Source organism: Phasianus colchicus, chromosome 25 (genome assembly GCF_987193195.1).
Source record: "Phasianus colchicus chromosome 25, bPhaCol1.hap1.1, whole genome shotgun sequence".
Lineage (NCBI taxonomy): Eukaryota > Metazoa > Chordata > Aves > Galliformes > Phasianidae > Phasianus > Phasianus colchicus.
The window spans coordinates 754,635-773,105 of NC_143460.1; the positions used below are offsets into that span (position 1 = coordinate 754,635).

General features: G+C 45.1%; 1 protein-coding gene and 1 long non-coding RNA gene across 2 annotated transcripts in view; both read left to right on the forward strand.

The window, feature by feature from the left end:
* LOC149915016 (sex comb on midleg-like protein 2) overlaps positions 1 to 18,471 on the forward strand; it is a 130,259-nt gene that overhangs the window by 60,864 nt on the left and 50,924 nt on the right. The gene's annotated exons all lie outside the window — the stretch shown is intronic.
* On the forward strand, positions 3,128 to 8,202 carry LOC149915018 (uncharacterized). Its single transcript, XR_016459931.1, has 2 exons — positions 3,128 to 3,949; positions 7,219 to 8,202. It is a non-coding gene; the product is annotated as an uncharacterized LOC149915018 (long non-coding RNA).

The following is an 18,471-nucleotide window of genomic DNA, read 5'->3' on the forward strand; positions in this document are numbered from 1 at the left end:
GGATATGAACCTCAAAAACATCCACACAGGCATGGCCACCGAGTTTAGGGCACCGTGGTCCTTAAAGACCAGGTTCTTCATCTGCCACCCTACACAGAGCGTATCCCCAGAATTGGGTGGTGAGGTGCTTTGGGTTAGGCGAGGGATGAGGTTCTGAAGTGAATGCCGTCACCTCTGCTCTCGGAGCATCAGCCCACAGCATGGAGTGCTGGAGGGCATGAAGGATGTGGTTAGTGGGCAGGGTGGTGATGGACTGATGGTTGGACGAGATGATTTTAGAGGTCTTTTCCAACCTTAATGATTCTATGGCATCCCCTCCAGGTGCAGCTCCATGGACAGAGGTGCTCAGGAGCGCACCTCATACCTCCCAGAAAGGTGGGCGCTCAGTGGAACCCAGCGAGGACAAGTCCAGTAATAAGAATCCCTGAGATGTGGTCAGCTAGGGCATCAGACCCATGGACCATCTACTGGATTTTCCAAATCTCCCACCAGGCCTCCTTGTCAAAGCCTCAGAGATTTGTTATTCAGGAGAAGCCCTGCTGTAGCCTCCTAAAGAGATGATTCGTGGTTCATGGCAGGCAGTCAAACTGATTGTCTGAAACACTTGCTCACAAGTCTGCCAAAATTCCCAGTTTATGGTAAGATCTTCCCACGGTACTGTGTCAGGAGTGTATCACGTCACCCTTAGCTGGAAGAATAACTTGAAGGGAATTTAAGTAGAGATGTGATGCTGTAGTCCGAAGAGTGGTAAATGTGCTACCAGTGTTTGTACTCCTCATACCGTCAATGGCTTTTGGAGTCCTCAGTTGGTCCCCTCTGATATAAAACTATGCATTATGCTCAGGCAAGAAACACCTTAAAGGCAAAGCCTTTCCGCCCCGCCCGGTGCCGCTCCCCGCTGCCCTCCCACCGCTGCTGGCAGGTGGCAGGAAGCGTGTGCTCCTCTGCACGAGGCACGAAGGGCTCCTACCTCGGGTGCGGAGCAGGCTGCTCCCACCTCTGGTGCAGGCAACCGGGCTCCTGGGAGTCGCTCCTGGGAGAGCAGGGGATGCCGAGTGCCCGCAGCCCGGAGCTGGCCGCAGGACGGCCTTGCTGCACCTCCTGCCGCCGCGGTGCTGCCCGGATGGCTTCCAGCCAGGCTCTGGCCGCTTCGGCACAGCCTCAGGTGCCGGGCAGCAATTCCCACAGCGAGCACGCCCCGAGCCGGCTGCCAGGCCGTGGGCAGTTTCACAGCTCGTTCTCGTGGCACATCTGCACCCGTGGGAGAGAGGGGAGGATGGGGGCTGTGTTTTGTCACACTAATGAAGCGTCGCTCTCTGCTCCGTCCCTTTGCTTCCTTTGCTGGGGACATTCGCACATCCTTGCGGTCGCACATCCCCACGTTGCTGTCCTGGCGCTCCTTTAACTCCTCTCACCCGTGAGCAGGTCCCAGAAGAGGCAATCTCTGGCTGCCCTGCTCTCGAGGCCAGCATCTCCCTGCAGCTGGCTCACTTCCTCGCTGAGCGCTGCCCATGGCACTCATGGCACGTTTCTCCTCACTGAGCGAGTGACTTCTATTGCTAACAACTTCCTATCCTGCTTTCTCAATTCGGTCTTCTCTGCAAGGCATGAGCATGGTTAAGCTCTCTGTGTACGAGGGCCAGCTCTGCTGTTCACTTATGTAGATCTACTGACTTTAAGGTCACCCAAAAGGAACCGCCCTCGGGGTAACCGGGGGTTTGTGTCCGGAGAAGACTGCTTCCTTTTCTATTGCATTTTCTCTGGGGCAAAAGTGGCTCCAAGTTTCACTTGGCAATGTTTAAACTCTACGCATCTTTCTGCAGGGGATGTTCCTCTGAACTTTGCCGTGATCACAGCCGCACCTCTTTCCTTTGTGCTGATAACCCAGCTGCACGCATGACCAAAATTATTTCCTCCGCTCACATCAAAGTCTTCTAGAAAGCAATGGTTTTGTAACAAAAGGGCCAGTATCCCTATGGCAGAGGAGGTCAACACATCCTCTTCTGACTCTGCTCTTGGGAAGAAAAAAAAAAAAAGAAAAAGAAAAATAAAAAGAAAACAAACAAGGAAGCTAACAAAGAAGCCCACCCTAGTCTAGTCTGGGACATGGTTCACCAGATTCTTCCAAGTGTTCTCACTTCTGTCTCACTCAAGGCTAAACAGAACTTCCATATGTGTGGAAGAACACAGATCATGGCCTGAACAGGATGACTTGTGGAAAATCAAACTCCATAAGCACAAAGTGGTTATAAAGCAGGTATATTTTGAGTTACAGCACTGCACACACACGCTGGGTACTGAGGGAGTAGCCTCTCCTAACATGCACACCGTAAAAGGACAGTTTAAGGATATTTATAGAGACCAGTTACACATATGCAAGAATAGGAGAGGATATTACGATTGATTCTAAGGAAGGAGGCGTAGATTATTCTGATATTACCCTTAGTATAGGAGGAGATATTCACTGGTTCCAAGAAGTTATAATATTCTCCACCCCAACTGCTGAGTTACTGTGGCTTGCAGCTCTTATTCCTTGCTGTAGTGGCACAGCAAGGAACCAGTAAGTGAGCACGAGTGCCTGGAGCGGTGTGAGAGATGCGTTCCTCGGCTCACCTCCCCCTTCTCCAGGCTGCTGCTAGGAAGGGTGAGTCAACCCCCCTCTGACGTCCCCCCCGAAGCGTCTGCGTGTGGGAATGTAAGAAAAAACTGCACGGAGCAGCAGCTGCGGAGCAAGATAAGCGGCATGAGAACCAAGGACACCAGAAGAAGAAGAAAGAACATCTCACGGCTCTGATTGGCTAAGCACCTGTGTGAACGGTTGAGGAGTGTTTTGCAGAATGCTCTGTTAACATGTATAAATAGAGTAGTGCTTAACAATAAAGCAGACTAATAGCCTTTAACCACATTGGTGTGCTGTTATGTCTCTAGCGCGTCCTGAGAGTCCAGAGACTTCCCCACATTTGGCGCCCGAACAGGGACCCTTCGTGGGACGATTCGGGGAAGTGGACAACGGCAGGACGGTCGCGACAGAGGTTGGCACCGTGTTGCGGTAGCTGGGTTAGGCGCCGACGTAAGTGCTGCGGCTAGCTGGAGTGGGGTCACGACCCGCCCTCTGTATCCACGATGGAGTGGGAAGCTGCGGAGAAACTGCCGTTAAATATTCTAAGAGAGGGGAGCAGTCATCTCCTAAAGGCATGGCCGAGACCCTGGTGCATAGGGCTCGGAAGAAGGGACATTTGTCAGAAGTGGCGCTGATATTCAGCGTCGACAAATGGTGTGATATTGGGGACTGCATGTGGGAATCAGTCATTAATGGTGGAAAGGAAGAAAAACTATTGCGGCCCCTTGACCCCTTGTGGAGGTCTGTTATTAACTCTTTGAAAGCTATGCAAGCCAAGCGACAGGCAGCCGCTGCAGCTATGCAGGCACTGGCTGGTACAACAACTAATTTGGCTTCAGAGTTTGACGTGCCTGTTCGGGGTATCACACACCCTGTGTGTTCCTCGGCGGGTCAAATAAAAGCATTGGTAGGGGCTGCAGCTCCTGATCTTTCAAATGACACTGCTACTGAGTCATCTGCAGTAGTGCAGCAGGAAAAAAGGACTATATCTGACATCACCCCTGATGGACACTGCCAGGAGCAGCCTCCTGCCGAATCAGAGAGCGTCGGTGAGGGTGAGGGATTAGAAAAACTGGATTGCAAGGTTAAAATATTAACAAAGCGATTATGTAATCTGGAAATCTGTATGTGGCAAAAAAAAGATACGGGGCCTGACGGAGGCTCTCAACTAGTGCCTTCTACGGGTCCTGACCTACCGACAGTGCCTTTTGCTCCACCGACTCATCCGGCAGCGCCGCCCGACTGAACTACGGAGAGCTCGTTTCGCGCGCGCCCGCACCGTTCTGCGGGACAGGGGCTGAGCGGTCGGGATCTGTGCGGAGTTCACTGGTGAGGGAGCAGCCGGTAAATCTTGCAGCGTTACAGTTAGTTGACGTTTCAGAATCAGCCTGTAGTTACCTTAGCATTGGTTACTTTTCTCAAATGGTAAAGCAAAAATGTTCCTGAATTTCCGAAAACTGGATTCTCTTTCTATGGAGAGTTTTGGGGCAGGGTTGGCGCAAAGCTCCGGGAGGTTTTTGTTACTATGACAGCACGGCTGCTAAACTTTTATCTGTTTGGAACCAAATAATGGAAGGGCTTAAACAAATTCGACAAGGAAGAATTTCTTCCGTCTATTCCCCATCGCCCTCCCTCCCACCCCCGTCGCTACCCCTCGGTGCAGAAAGCAGCCCTGGTCCGCATTCCGCATTCGGTCCGCAGCTCCGACCCCACCCCTGACCGCGGGGAAAAGAAATCGCGACTCCCTCCCTTCCCTCACCCCCCCACCCCCCATCGCTGCTGCCCTCGGCTCCGTCCCTGGCGCTCATCCCGCTCCCACCCTCCGCCCCACCCCCGTTGCTCGGGGTGACGCTGCTTTCCTCTACCCCGCCTACGTCCCCTCACGCTGCGTCTCTGCAGCCTGCATGTAACTTAGAGCCAATAACGGACCTGCTTATATTTCTAAAGGCATTCGAACTTCCCTCCAAGAATAGGGTGTTAGATATATTACAGGCATTCCTCATTCTCCCACTGGACAAGCTATCATTCATCATACTCATCTAACATTGAAATCCATTCTTAATAAACAAAAAAGGGGGAATATGGGAGACACACCACAAGAAAGACTGTAAGTGTTTTGCTTTCTCTGTGCCATCTGTCAATAAAGTGGAGCCAGCCTCTCGGTATCAATGGGTTGTACTGCCTCAAGGCATGAAGAATTCTCCAATTATGTGTCAGATATTCGTAGCCACACCTTGCAACCTATTTGTAAAGCAAACCCTCATATGATTATTTATTATTACATGGATGGCATACTGTGCTGTTCAGGAACAGCCTTTTGATAATAGCTGGGAAATGCAATTAATCTCCCATCTCTCTCAATTTGGCCTTACAGTGGCACCGGGGAAAGTGAAACGCACCTTTCCTATGTTAAATTTGGGTTGGAAATTATCAGATACTATGATATGCCCTCAGACTGTAGAATTGAAAATTGACATTTCCACACTCACTGACTTACAAACTCTTTTAGGTCGCTTACAATGGCTACGGCCAACGGTTGGCATTTCCAATGTTCAATTAGAACTGTTGTTGTCAAGAGGGAGATGTGCTAATGATGCTATCCTATTGATGCCTGAGGCTAAGCAGGCTCTAATTCAGATTACCGCCCAGATTCAATCAGCAGCTAGCTACTGTCAGTCCTTACATCACAACATCTCCCTTGTCTTGTATGTCCAGGAGAAGCATGCTGTCACAGTCATTTGTCAATGAAAACAAAAACAAACAAACAAACAAAAAAAACCCACACTTCTCCTCAAAACAGGCCTACTAAACAATCTTCTGCTTCTCCTTCTGTGTTTTTGTTTTTTTTTTTGCTGAAATGGCTGTTTCCCCCTGCTCAGCCTCGGTCGTCCTTGATGACTCGTATCAATATAGTAGCTGAACTGATTCATGTGGGCAGAGAGAGAGTTCTCTGCATAGCGGGGCAAGAACCTGACGATATTAGTTTACCTTTTACCTTGCTGTGGGCAGAGTGGGCGTACTGTCACTCCCTCTCCTTACAGTTTGCTTCAGAAGGGTACCCTGGTCATTTTCATTTAGAACGCCCTGATCAGCGAGTAGCGTTGTTTCTGGAAAAAAACTGACTGGATTGGAATACCTCGGTATTCGAAATGATTGGTGGATGGTCGCACAGTATATACTGACACTGGACGCTGGAGCCACAAAGCTGTCTGTGTGTGGTGGGACAATAGCTGGAAGCATCAGTTTGTGCCAATGGAGCTGCAAGACAGTTTACAAACTATGGAACTAAAAGCAGTTTTATGGGCCTTTACTGCGTGCCAAATGAACCTCTAAATGTTGTAACTGATTCCCTCTACGCGGCTGGCATATGTCAAAGAATTGAGGATGCCCACATTAGAGACAACAAGAATGTGTGCCTTATCTCTCTGTTTTTACGTCTTAAACACACATTACGGCGAAGAAAGGAACCATATTGTGTCATCCACATTCGCAGTCACCTAAACACTGTTGGTTTAGGGCAGGGTAATGCTGTTTGCTGATAAATTGGTTGTTGTAACTCCTGTTAATCTGTTCGATGCTGCTCGTATCTCTCATGAGATGTTTCATCAAAATGCCCGTGGTTTACATAGACAGTTTAATATTGGTGTGAATGATGCAAGGTTGATAGTTCAGACATGTCCACAGTGCAGTTACCATAACAGTGGCCTTGGGCTGGGGACTAATCCCCGAGGATTGAAAGCATTGGAAGTGTGGCAAACGGATGTCACCCATATTGCAGAGTTTTGGTTGATTGCGATGTGTTCATGTTGCTATCGACACTTACTCTGGATTTATATGGGTTTCTCCCTTAGCGGGTGAATCTGCTAGATACGTCATTAAACATTGGATTGCATGTCTTGCTATCTTGGGACTTCCAAAACAAATTAAAATGGATAATGGGCCAACCTAAAAGTTGCAGTCAGTACCGTCCTTTTTGCAAAAGTGGGGAGTTCAACATAAGTTCGGGATCCCACATGCTCCTCCAGGTCAGGCTATTATAGAGCGCACACATGCTACACTAAAAACACAACTAAACCGAATGAGCGATACACGTGATGTGCCAGATCGCCTCATGAGCGTTCTTTTCTCCCTTAACTTCCCTTTTGTACGAGGAGGCTCATATAGCTCATACATGCTATAACCGTGCATCATTCAGGCACTAGTATGAGAATGCTATCTGAGACTGCAAAAGTATCTTACAAAGATCCATTGACTGGAGATTGGAAGGGCCCAAGTACTACCATACTTGTAGAAAGAGGTTATTTTTGCCTTTTCACAGATGATGGCCCTATTTGGATTCCTGCTCGCAGTGTTTGCCCTTGGTGCAGAAGCACTACCTGAACCGCACCAAATCAACTCGTGGCAAAATATGTGGGTCACCTGGACTAAATCAACAGGCTGGACCAACTTCTGCTTAATACTTGCTTCTGCCACTGATCCCTTCCAAACTTGTTTTATAGGGATGTTGTTTCTCAATGATTCTGACTTTTCTGCTTACTCCACAGGTAGTTGCAATGTACTGGATACTCCAGGTGATTGTTCTTTTTTAAACTTCTTAGGAGTCTCAATACCACAATACCCTGGGACTCACAGGAGTTAAATCTTCTTGGAACTCAAAAGGTCGGTAACACATCTAAGGGATGGAAGAAAACATGTTTTATGTTTGGAAATACCAGGAAATGTTTTTGGGGGTCCATGTTACATTGGTAAATTCACTATATTTTCTCTCACTTTCCAGGACATGCGTGATATCCACTCTAAACATAGCGCACGGGTAGCATTTAGCTGTCCTTATACCAGGAGCTGTTGCTAGGAATAGGCGTTATAACCATTAGTATAGTTATCCGTATTGTAAAATGCTTACTTAACAAACTGTCCACTACTGTCTTGCTTGCGCAAAAGGAAGAAGGGGGAATGGTTGTGCGTACTGCCATTGCAGCTCACGGAACCCACAAAAAGAACGGTGTCAGGATGTGAAACGATGAGAAAGACTGAAACCAGGCTTGAAACGACCATGAACTCATAGTGATTGGGATTGTGTGCTTCTTATTATTATTTGGTTTTGCTTTGTAACTTGTTGTATTTCAAACAGCAGAGTAGTAACCGTTGTTGTGTGGTTTTTATTTTTTTTTAATTTTTTTTTAGTAATAGATTGAATGTGAATTAACAGGATTTAATGTTACTAATGCTGAAATCTATGGAGATAGCTATTTTAATGTATTAGTAGTGCTAAGACAAAACCTGGAAAGGAATCCCAAGCAAAGGGATGACCTTATATTATAGAATGATTAACTCTCTTTCATCCCACTATTCGGGAATTTAAAATATGATCATGAAGCACCTGAGACAAAGGCACACGCTAAGAGAGTTAACCTTGATAGTTTATTCTGCAAGCAGATGTTCCATTTGGCCTCTGTATCACGCACTGGCCATGCGGATGCAGTGTACAAATGGAAAATACTCTTTGGACCCTGAGAAGAACAAAAGAAAGAGAGAATCTGTGGTGGGTGAGAGAGGAAAAGTGCACCTTGAAGCAGGGGACGCCCTGCTGGCACTGCCTATCGCATTCACCACCCTTTTTCTGCAGGTTGTTGTTTCTCGAGGGTCAGTAAGTAATAATGCCCCTAGTTCTATCTGGCATGCAAAGTTCCTCAACTATTAATTTTCTATTAGCCCAAAGGCACAATCATGAGCACTCTAAAAGCATCTGTTGTACAAATCTTAGTGATTTTTCAAAATCAATATATCAGAATATATAAAAGTTGAAAACTTCTTTCAAAGCAGTTAGAGATTAGCACAGAATGGGGCCCTTGGGGATTTATTTCCAGGTTGCAGAAAGTTGGGCTGCAGACCAAACACGTGTTTGTTCTTTTTAGTAGGTTAACAGTATTTCTTGTCATGATGTTATGTTTGCCTTGTTTCCTTTCTCACACTTATAGTATTGTCAATCGAGGCCTTGATTGAGTTATACTGATTGTATTATTAATATAATTAGTGTTATTATTTTATAGTATGGTAGAAGTTTGCTAATAAACAAAAAAGGGGGAAATGTGGGAACGTAAGAAAAAACTGCATGGAGCAGCAGCTGCGGAGCAAGATAAGTGGCATGAGAACCAAGGACACCTTCAGAAGAAGAAAGAACATCTCACGGCTCTGACTGGCTAAGCACCTGTGTGAACGGCTGAGGAGTGTTTTGCAGAATGCTCTGTTAACATGTATAAATAGAGTAGTGCTTAACAATAAAGCAGACTAATAGCCTTTAACCACATTGGTGTGCTGTTATGTCTCTAGCGCGTCCTGAGAGTCCAGAGACTTCCCCACATCTGCGTCACTTTTTCTGCTCTACACCTCCTTACCTAGTACATAATTCCAAAACAATTCTAAAGAAATAGTCCCACATCAATTCCCCCCTTTTCTACAATCTAGCAATTGTCACGTCGCTAGATGACACCATTCTCACCTCAGGATTTATGAAGAACGCCCCGCTTTCCAACTTTTAGTGTATCTTATGCTGTTTCCATTAAACATACTCAAGAAACAATGTAACAACACATACGAATATTCCAAGAAAGAGTAAGACTACACAAGCCTTGAAGAGTTGCTTTAGCCAGGCAAAGCTCGGTAACCAACTGGTTAATCTGCTCCACAGTTCTGTAAATCCAAATGAGGTGTTATCCAAAATAACTTGGTGGATCACCTGAATTTATTCCCATAGTTTAGTGTGCACATCTGTTTCTTTTCTTTGAGTTTCGTCAGTTTTGATTGATTATAGTGTACACCCCTCCTTCTTTGGCCGTCAGGAGATCAAGAGCCATTCCTTTCTGCAATACTACTTGACTAAGAGAGATACCTCTGTCTGCAATCCAAGAATAGCATCCATAGTTGAGTTCTTGATTTCCCACATGTAGCTGCTATACTGATAATTGCCTTTTCTGATTCACTTACTCCTAGTCTAGGAATAAACCATCCAATAAAACTACGGAACCCAGAGGGCCTGTCTATATGGGGGTTATTACCTGCTTCACCCTTTTCCAAGAGGTTCTCAGTATCCCTGGAGGAGGCGCTGTTCCATTGAAGCACTAAGTATCCTCCTCATAATGTCCTTTCTAGTTCTCAGGAAGGGTCTCACATTGAGGCCTGTCAATAGTTGTATACTGAATTTAGGTCCTTTTTCCTATTGTCGTGATTTTATTTGCACACCTACACCTACTTCCTGCTCCTCCCATAGTGTCCAATTGGTGGAGGGAATCCCACACTGAGGGATTTCCATTCCTCCATCTCTTGGTAAGGCTGTACATATCCAACAATCAGGGAGCTTTAGGCTAACCGCTAGTGATATTTGAATAGGTGATTTCACGCCAGGCTAAAGCAAGTGCAATCTATAAACACATTCTAAACTTACTGTCTCTTAATCCTTAGCTCCAATGGTCCAGTCTTCTTAATATTCCACTGGGGTTGAGATGTCTTCTTAACTCACGTGTAGCTCCACAAGCTTGCTCTTTCACCTTGATCGCTGGATATGATATGATATGTTCTGGAACCCCAAATCCTGGAATTATCTCTTGTAACAGTACTTTAGTTACTCCCTGCACCTTGTTGGTCCTGCAAGGGAAAAGCCTCTGGCCAACCTGAAAAGGTGTCTGTTAATACCAGCATATACCTATACCCCCCTTTTCTTGGGAGTTCAGGGAAATCAATTCACCATTGTTGCCCAGGATAAATTCCCTTCCCTGTTTGTCCCAGGGCACCCTGGGGCCTGTTCTAGGATTACTCTGTAAACAGATCTCACATTGCTGTGTTACCTGCTTAGTGGTGGTGTATAAATTCCAAGCCACAACCCGTTGGCTCAAGTATTTATACAGGGTCTCGGTTCCCCAGTGAGTTTTCCTGTGCTCAGCCATGATTATGGCCCGTAATAGGGAGGTGGGAACTATTATCTTGTTTTGAAGCCTGCACCTCTGTGTCCTCTGTTTCTGAATGCTCTCCAAGCCCCCTCGATTAGTTTATCCAGGTCCTGTATTTTGCTTCCTTTACTCTGTGTATTGCCGGGAGAAAAGAAGGACATTCTTGCTCTGATTAGCAAAAGACCTTGGGAGATGTAAACAAGTTCAGCAGAATGAAGGGAGAAAGCCGAAAGATTGTAACTATCTGTGCCAGACCGAGCCTCTCGACGTGATCACGAGGCGTCCAGCTTGTGCACCTGGCACGGGAGTGAGTAGATGCTATCAAGGTCAAGCTGACCAGTGGCAAACCTGAGGTGGCTGACAGAGGTGAGTGGCCTGTGTGCCACGGGATGGCACAAGAGGGACGAGCCCAGCTCTAGTGCCATCTCCTTCAGGGCAGGATGGAAGATCCAGCACTGCCGCATGCAGCAAAAGGGTCACAATTCATAAGACACTTGACCAAGAGCATATTGTTCAAGTTCACTGTACACAATAAAAGTTTTTGTTCTGCACGAACAACAGAGTCTGTGTCTAATTGCCACAGGTAAACCTTAGTCTGCTTTGCCCTCCTCAACCTGAATGAGGACCTCTGGATAGGATTTAAAAAGGGCATAGAGAGTTTTTACCAGTATTCCATAGCTGTATATCCATATGCAACACCACCTTGTCATCCCTAGGAAAGTCCGGAGCGCCTTTGCTGCTTGAGGTTCCACAGTCTGGCAAATCGCTTCCTTCCTTGTAGTTCTCTAGGGTTTGGAATCCAGCAGCAATTTCGTAACCCAAGGTTACTTGTGGCCACACCATCTGGGCTTTCTGTGGAGAAACTCAATAGCCATCAAGTCCGAGAAAGCTATGCATACCTCCTTTGTTGTGGTAGCTATCAGAAGGTCATCCATGTGCTGTGACAGGGTTCCTTGTCCTGGGGCCGTACCCATTGCTCCAGTCTTTGGCAAGTTGGTTCCTGAAAAGAGTGGGACTTTGTTTGTTTGTTTGTTTTAACCTCTGGAAAAGTGCTGTGCATGTAAGTTGTGTTGTTCTTCCTGAATCAGGATTCTCCCACTCAAAGGTAAACATGAGCTGATATTCTGGACTCAATGGTGGACAAAAAATGGCATCTTCTAGGTCCAGAACGGCAAACCATGCCAATTCACCTGATAATTTTGGAAGCAGCGTGTATGGGTATGCTGCCAATGGGTATAAATCCTACACTATTCTATTGATGGCCCTTAAATCTTGTGCTCACACTCCAGTAACAACCCGAATTTCTGAAAACTGTCAATTATTGGCTGGATTCCTTTCCCATCTCCGAATTTGAGGGGGTACAGTTTAATCCGAACCGGCCGAGCTCCCTGCTTTATTCCGATTGCTAGTGGTGCTGCATTCTTAGCTCTTCCTGGGGTCTCTACTACCCACACCCCAGGATAGACTTGATCACTTCCTTTGTCTGGGATCCTGGTCCCAGCAGGGGTAGTGATCAATGCTAAACTAAGCACCTCCATTAACTGTTCTTCTTGTACCTTACATTCCAATTTTCCTTTCAACTTGATTTCAAGATTCCAGTTCTTCTAATAAATCTCGCCCTAGTAAAGGCTTTGGTGAATTTGGCACCTACAAACATTTGTGTATCCCTACCTGTTTACCTACACTAAGTTAAGGGTTAAGAAAGTAAACTTCCTCACTTTTGCCAGTGTCTTCCCTTACGGTTACAAATTCACCACTCACTGGAGTATTTAACACCCAATTAGATGCTCCAGTTACTACAAATTCCACACTTTGCTGCAATTCCTTCCTCAGCTTAATCTTCTCTACCCTTGACTGTTACTGCATCTGTTACCAAATCCAGCACCTCTTTTTGCACTAACTGCTTTCCCGTTCAATGGGGGCAGAACCCTCCTGGGCTCTTCCAGCTCTCCCCCTTCAGCTCTTCCTGAAGAGATCTCTGGGTCCTAGAGCCCTGCTCTCAGCTCCTCCCTTCCTAAGGCTTCCCGTGCTAACACTGGGATATCAAGTTTCCCAGGTCTCTGCAGATGAAGGCTATTCGCTCCCAGCATCTCATCTCCTGCCTTCGCAAAAACAATATTAACTGCTAAATGGTCATCGCCTTCCAACCACCACTGATTACAATTTTTAATTAAAGTTTTCTTGCTCACGGGGCCCCCAGGCTCTCCAGCAATATATCAGGTGGAATTTGCCTGGGAACTTCCTTTCCCTGTGTTCCTCCATACTAAATTTCATTGATTCTTTATTGTTCCCCAAAGTCCACACCTTATAGCTAGTAAGTTACTGTGACCAAATACATACTCCTCTTTAAACCCCAGTCCACAACGCCAACCAAAATGCCAGTTTCCTCTATTCCACTGTAATTCCTGGGCAGTACTACAGGTCAAGGCTCTGATAACAAATACAGGGTTAAACAAATATCCAACTAAACTCGATTCCCACGTTCACACCACTCACACCTTGGATCCAAAGGTTAGCATTCACACTAGATAGCAGCCGCTTATAAAGTCTCGTTGCTGGGTAATGGAGTCTGCCTACTTCCCCAGGGCACAGGAACACCAAATTCCCTGGGCACGAGCTATAACCAATGTCTCCCAGCAACAAGAGCACTTGTATTGTAAATGGAATTCCACAAGCAATAATTTTATAACAGAAACACTTAACAATCACAAAGATAACAACAATGAAAAACCAGTTTGGACATTTACTCGTCACATGATCCTACCAGGCCCCTTCCTGGCAGCTAACTGCAAATGCCCCCCAGCGCATTTTTGTTGCGATGATTTCTCCGAAGTATTACAAAGCTTACATTCCCAAGCGCATTATAGCCTCAATCTCAGGGTGCCTTGCAAGATTTCACCTCAGAGATACCTCCCCAAGTGGGACCCTGCTCTCAAGGGTTGTGCTCCCACACCGATCTGCATCACACAGCCTATAGCTGTGGATCCACCCTCTGGGGGAGCACCCTCGCTCCTTCACCCAAATGGAGGACATCTCCTTAAGACATACGGGTCCCTGTACCTGTAACGTACCTGGTGCATACCAGGGCTCTTTCTCTGCCCCACAGTGGATGATGTGTGGGCCTCTCTCCTCCTCAAAATTAAGACACTTGCACTTACGCCTTTGCAGGACAGATCTTTCCAGGTACAATCCCTTCCTGGTTTTGTGCAATTATCACCAGCCTCTGTTTTCAAAAGACAGGTGCCTGTGACAGATAGGTGAATATCTCCAAGAACCAAACTGAAACAATAGAAGCTAGGCACTTAATAAAAAATAATCCCTCACAAAGCCCACCTAAATTGTTCAGTATCTAAATATTTTACAAATCTGGGTCATGGATCCCTAAGTTCATTTGGGGAGATGCCTATGTGGTCATCCTCACAGCGGTATGTGTCCCTTTTTAAAGCCGGCGGGGCAGGAAGCCTCCTCTGCATCTCCCAGCATCTCTGGCCTTTGGTTACTACTAAAAGGTTTCTCTTTAGCTCCTGTTTCATCTTCCATCATCACAAGACAGCTGCTGTAAGGTCTTCTTCCCATTTGGCCTCTGACTAATCACATCTATCCTGATGTCTGATAGAGAGAATGCCTCTTTGCGGTCTAATGGGAGCAGTGAGGGATTCAACAAAGGACCTTCCTTCCACTTTTAGAAAGAACTTTCATCAAAACGTAACTAAGCTAAGAAAACAGCTAGAGAACTGCTTACCATCTCCTTCAATCACATGACTGCAGGGGAAACAAAACAGCTGAAGAGGAAGGAGAAACAACAAAGTTTTCAAGCAATGATTTTATTGACGGTAATTTCTCAAATGTATCTCAATAGCTTTCCTGTTTTATTTAAAATGAAATAAAAGGAGAAGGATGGCAAGTCTGATTTGGGTTTCCAATTGAATCTTGCGTCATCTAATTACAAATGTCTTCATGATATTAAAAATGAAAATATTTCTTTACATCTGCTCCACCCTCTACAAATATGGTTTTATTTTGCTGCTTCCCTAATCCTGAACATCTGAGCATTTGAAATCCAGCAACAAAGAGTCACATACGCATTTTTAGTAAACATCCAGCTGAACATCTGTACATCCACTCAACACACAACTCTTCCCTGGTGTATGTTCTTGCTCTATCCTGACTGCAATACTGTTGCTAATCATGTCATGGCATTTATTGTCTGCAGGGATGCCAGCATATTTCAATCACCTGCCCTTCATCGCTGACAAATTTAGGATCCACCTGCAAATTTGCAGAATTCCCAAATGTAATCCTCCTTTATTTATCCAAGCAGAGATGTGTACACAACACCTTGCACCTGGCTTCCAAAGAATAAAGGTCTATCCATTATGGTGCTGGACTGCACAGTCAAGGGAGTCTGGAGGGAAACGGTACAACTACATATACCTCTTCTTTAAATGCTAGGTGCTGTCCTCTGACAAATTTAGTCTTTGTTAGTCTTCAGCAACCGGATGAAAGAGCTGCTTGATGCAGCTGATCTTAACACACGGTCATCTTAGAACTGCAGCTGTAAGGAAGACCATGCCATTCAAAAGCTTTGTGTTAAACCACTACTCCTGAGTGGCAAGTCGTCTTTATGTTCTTGGGGAAAACTGGGTGTCATTAGCTGCTCTCATTTAAACATCTGTAAAAGCTTGAAACAGCTCAACATAAGCAACACTAAGCTTGAAGAGCAACTAGATTCTGATTAGCCCAGCTATCGTGAAAATAAGAATTACAACTATTGTTTTGTACTTTTAGATCACTAAAATAACATTCCTTTTACTGTCTTTAACATTTCAACCCAAAAGTTACAAAAAAAAAATGCACTGAAGTGATTCTGATATGTTATTAATGACAAAGATTACATTTTCAGCACCACTGCATCTTGTGAAGAAAGTACATGCTACAGGATATTTTCACAACAAAAGGACTAGACTGCTTATCTTTATAACTTAAACGGAAGATAAAGAAGTAAATCTTGTACAGAGACTTGAAATATGAACTGTCACCTAAACTGCTTTAGAGATACTTACGTGGCAAGTAACTGGAAGCCATAGAAACGTTATAATGCCCACTAGCACTACGTTTGTCACAGAACTTTACTGCCTTTCCATATATCCTGCTTCTCACTTGGTGACATTTTCTTCTGCAAGGACCTCGCAATGCTTCCTGGGACATCTCCTGATTTTAGCTCCGCAGGCAGAGGTCTTTTCTCAGTGGAAGATCAGGCACATCAAGGTTGAAAATGGGATTAGGAGATGCATTTGCTGATCACTGCTGCACACTTTTCTAACCCTTTCATGGAAGCTGATCAGCGATATTCCAGGTAAGTACGTTAACCTTTACACTTGTGAAAGACAACGTGTCAGCTGATGCTTACCTCCACGTGCCACTGTTTGCCCATAGCGTTCACCACACGTCCTTCAACTGGTCTTCTATGTGCTCCACAGATGGGGACGCCCATTTTGTCATGGCAGGTAAACCATGTAATTATTCTCTCTTTGGTTTGTGAGCATCAGCAGTGAGTTCCTTCCTGTTCAAAAATTCATTAATTGAGAGCATGAATAGAACAATTTCAACTTCAGAGCTTCTGTAGAGATCATTTAATTTTTAGCACTTGTTTCAGTAACAGGATTTATACTATAATAATGTCTTTAGCAGCATCAAATACGACAGTTCAATATGATTATTTTTTTTAAACAAGCTTGATTGATTCTGAGAAAAGCCTGCTAAGTAGGATGCATCAAATCTCTATGAAAATAGCTACGGAGCTTGTCTCAAACAGGTTAGAAAGCTGTACTCATGCCTGGCTTACATTCTGGCTCTCTTAGCACAGGTTTCTTTTAGATTTACTTAAATGTAATTGAAGGAAAGAAAAATGCACTCCTCTGCATTTTCCCCGTGATATCAAACATCAGAGAAAGAAAAATATAAGCTGACAATACCGCTGACAACACTACAGGTTGTTCTTCAAATCAGCCTCTGCCATGATAATGAAATGATAGCTTCCTTTGTACTAAAAAGCAAACAACTAGTAACGTGTGTTGTATCCTACAATGCCCCCTCATCCATGCATCACTGGGGGATGTAAAAACATGCAGCTATGTATTCTGCAGCTGCAGAAGCTGATGAAACGAGATGAAGGAAATCTGAAAAGAAAAACACACTTTGTGCAACTCAACAGCAAAGAACATAGGCAAGATAATGACTGAAGCAGCCAAAGACAACCAATTTTCTGCCCTTTGTATTAGAAAAATAATGTCAATCATTTTGCTGCTATAAGCAAGTTTGCACCCAGATTTCCTATTTCCTATGGTACCACCCTGTGCTGCAAATTGCAGTCTTTCATCCCGCCCCACTCCCATGCTTTACCCTCAGACTCTTCAGAAATTTACATTGGAAGCTGGATGGCAAAACGGGCCCTAACTCTCTACATAACCACGTCTATTGCATTAAAAGCATGAAATCAATGGCTACACAGTTTACCTAAAAAAAAAAAAAAAAAAAACGTGAAGGATCCCACTGAAATGAGCGCATTTATTAGTGAAAAAGGTGATAAACTGGACTCAAATTGGGGAACCCCTGTTGGGAAAATAAAAATCTATTTAAAAATGACAAAACTTCTGCATCTGATTTGTTTTTAAGTGTCTACCACAGTGTATCCTACTGATCTTGAAACATCACCAGGTACAAAACACACTTCACAGGAAATCTGGTGTCGAAGTAGACAAGTAGTTAATATTTTATGCACACATTTTAAGATATCCACTCTCAGTTTTGTGATGCATTCTTAGACCTTTTTCTCGTAAAAGACACTTTGGTTACTCCATCTCAGCAGGAAAGCCTTAGGAACCATAACCTCTACATCCCTCCCAACTTTCATTCCATTTTCATCATTATCAGTGATAGAAGGAAGGGTGAAGACCCACCTGCCGTCATTCTTGACGAATCCAACTCCTGCCAATACTTGTTGGCAGATATCACAGCAGAAGTACTTCCAGTGGTTGTTCATAGCTTGAGTAACGCAACCAATAACGAACTCACCTGTAGGAAACATAGTAACAGGATGTAAAATGCCATGCTACACAAAGTTAAAAGAAGCCTGCAACTGAATCGCTAGAATTACATCACCTTGCTCCTCTTCTAGAAAAGGACACTTTTCAACTGTTGTTCACAGTGTTGGCTTCTACTCCACTAGGCCTAGAATCAAGGCTTGAAAGAGCTCCATACTCAAAGCACAACAGAACTGAGTTTGGATGGCCCTGACCCTCCTGCGAGAAAACTCCTGCAGTCAAAGTACAGTAGAATACAAAGACACACAGAGATACAGCAGGAGAATGCACTTGCTAAACAGCAAATCCAACACGCACACCAATTTCTGATCTACCACAGAGTCCTGTGCTGGGAGGCACTGAGGAAGTGAGAAAACTACCGTTTCATATTCTCTGCTGCACAGCCATGCCAAACACTCACGCTGTTCTCTGCACGCACGCTGCAGCCAAGGCCCTGAGCAGCGCAAACGCTGCCTGCAATACGTCGGGAGCTCCGCCTCCTGCTGCTGCCAAAGGCTGACACCCGGCTCTGAAGAGCCTACAGATCAAACAGCTGCCAAAGAGAAGTGATCAGGCAGATAACAGGTATGAACGAAACGAACTCTAACATGCAAGTCTGTGGCATTCCCATGAAGTCATAGCTTTCCAAGAATAAAATGCGATGGTCTCTAGAAGTGTCGGGAAAGCTTGAGGCATCGCTGCTGACTGCAGCCCTGCTGATTTCGGCTACTCTCACTACATTCAAGAACTGGAAAAGCCCACTTTCAGGCAGGATTCATGGAGTGCTGCAGCCCAGATGGGTTTTTTCTCTCAATGAAAAGCCTTC